We start from the raw sequence: 2,777 nt of genomic DNA, 5'->3' as shown, positions 1-2,777 counted from the left end.
CGGGGGAGGCGGCGGGAGGCTGGCCCGCGCCCGGGCCCCGAGTGCTTCTCCGGCCCGCTCATCCCCTTCCACCGAGCCCTGACAAAAACCTGTGGGCCCAGCCGGTCACTCGTCGGCCTTGCGCCCTGACCGACCGGACCCTCCCTGCCCGTGCGCTAGGGTAGCGCTCGCCGGTTATTTGGGTGGCTGCGACCTGCTCTGTTGGCGCTTTGTGCTTGGTTTTCCCTGCCCTAAACTGAAATCCGGGGCGCGGGAAGCGAGGGGAGGCACGTCTCGTGCCGGCCGGAGCGCATTTCCCACGAGAACCCACCCTGGGCAGGGGTGATACCCAGCAGGACCTCGGTGAAAGAAAAGAAGTCACAAGATGCGGAACACTGTAAAAAAAAGAGAGAAAGAACCAAGACAGGCCTAAAAAGAAGCAAGGTGTATTAAAATTATAAACAGATCAGAGGAAATATGCACATACGAATGAGAGAAACCTCAAAGGCAGTCAGTCCTGTTTGGTAAGAGAGCGGAAAGGACAGTCGCTGGTCATGACCTGTGGCGGGAACGGTTGCGTTGCGAGTTCGTTAGATACCAACAACTCTCCACGGACACTTGAAAGACAGGTCTTTAAAGAAACCTGGTTTATTAAGCTCTGCTGTTTCAGCAACAGTTCGGGTTTTTTTTTTTTTTTTTTGTCGTGCTTCCTCCAGAACTAACAGGTAACGACCTGCCATTGCCCTTGCTTATGCTGGTATCCTTGTTGCCAGCTATTTAACGTGGATTACAGACAGGCCGCATCCTGCAACAGGAGTTTATTTCCTCAGAGTGGCATAGCAGGACAAGAAAACAAAACTCTGCTTTTCTGATGCCAGCCACTGGATGGAGCTGGCCCAAGTATATCTTGCTGATGGCAGGGTGGGGGACGGGGACAGGACAGCAGGTAGGACAGCTCTCCCACTGCCCTCAGGACTAGCTTCCGCATTGTCAGCCTGAACCTGTGGGTTGTTGGGGTCTGTGGACTGCTTCTAAAGGCTTGAGGGATGATAGCTGAGCAGAGCAAGCCTGTTGCAGGAAGCTGAAGTGAGTTACAAACAAGTTGCGTCCTCACGAGAGCAACTTAGGGGTCTGCCAACACAGGAAGCTTGAAAGCCGTGAGTGTAACTGAGTTTTAAAATGACGGACCAGACCTAAACTCAGTGGGATCACAGCAAATCCTTCCATAAACTGTAGCGGGCTTCCGATCTGCCTCCAACCACTCAGTTTAATTTACTGAACTACACACTTGTGGCATGCTAGCTTCAGTCCTCTCAGCCTTGGGGTGCTCAAAAAGCCTTAGTCGGGCCTGCAATAGCAGGAGCCTGCCTTAGCACGGATCTGCTCTGCAAAATAGTACTTGGAGGTTCTTGCTGCGTGCCTCCTGGCTCAGAGTCAGGGGAGATCGTTCGTGTGGCAGGCCTAAGATCTGTAAGCACACTTCACAGAGAATGTTAAAACTCCACCTGAAGCTTCTGCTTCAAAATACCGCTCCAGCAGCTAGGACCTTTGGGAAGGAGCGGAGCAGCAAACAGGACAAGAGCTGCGACAAAGCTCTGAACAAAGAGCAGAGGATAAATAACGCTGTCGTGTCCCGGCACTGCAGTGTCAGTTACTCATTCTCGTCCTAGGAGGAGCCTGGTGGCGGTAGCGGGCTTCCGATCTGCCTCCAACCACTCAGTTTAATTTACTGAACTACACACTTGTGGCATGCTAGCTTCAGTCCTCTCAGCCTTGGGGTGCTCAAAAAGCCTTAGTCGGGCCTGCAATAGCAGGAGCCTGCCTTAGCACGGATCTGCTCTGCAAAATAGTACTTGGAGGTTCTTGCTGCGTGCCTCCTGGCTCAGAGTCAGGGGAGATCGTTCGTGTGGCAGGCCTAAGATCTGTAAGCACACTTCACAGAGAATGTTAAAACTCCACCTGAAGCTTCTGCTTCAAAATACCGCTCCAGCAGCTAGGACCTTTGGGAAGGAGCGGAGCAGCAAACAGGACAAGAGCTGCGACAAAGCTCTGAACAAAGAGCAGAGGATAAATAACGCTGTCGTGTCCCGGCACTGCAGTGTCAGTTACTCATTCTCGTCCTAGGAGGAGCCTGGTGGCTTGGAGAGAAATCGGAGCTCCGTGGTGCAGCGTGTGCAGCAAGAGGTGGGCGCTGCTCCAAATGGGCTGCAGGCAGGCGTGGCTGCAGAGGAGTGGGGGCAGAGCCACCGTGGCAAGGGGTCACTTAAACTGCTGAAGAGGGCTGGATTCGGGTTGTCCCCTGGGGCTCCCCCCGAGCCTCTCAGGAAGGCTGCAGGCATGACCTGCCGCAGAGTTATGAGGTGAGCTGTGTGCCTAACACCTGCACAATTTATGGCACTCACGCATTTCAGTGGAGGCGCGTCAGGTGTTCCCTCTGCCTGCTCTGGGATTCTTCCTCCCTCCGCCCCCCCCGGGGTAATTCCCCTCTTACCCCTCCCCTGCCTGCCACGTCTGGGTTAGAAGCAGCAGGTACGGCTGCTCTCCAGCGTTTGTCTATAAGCACACGTACACGTGAAGAAGCGTGTAGGTATCGGGCATCTCCGTGTTGATACAGATGTGTACGTGTGAGGCAGATGCGTTACAAACATAAACGTGTCTGGTTCACGTGTGTGTCTTGGGTGGATAAATTCGGGCTCTGCCCTGAGCCTGCAGAACCAGCCTTTCAGTGTGAATGCCTTTCACGACAAGGTGCAAATGCCAAACACTGCACGAAGAGGGGCCCAGCCTCTGGGAACACC

The sequence above is a fragment of the Egretta garzetta genome, unplaced genomic scaffold, assembly GCF_000687185.1.
Source record: "Egretta garzetta isolate BGI_Z169 unplaced genomic scaffold, ASM68718v1 scaffold585, whole genome shotgun sequence".
NCBI classification, from domain to species: Eukaryota; Metazoa; Chordata; class Aves; order Pelecaniformes; family Ardeidae; genus Egretta; species Egretta garzetta.
The sequence above is the reverse complement of the archived record's forward strand: the minus strand, read 5'-3'. Positions refer to the sequence as shown.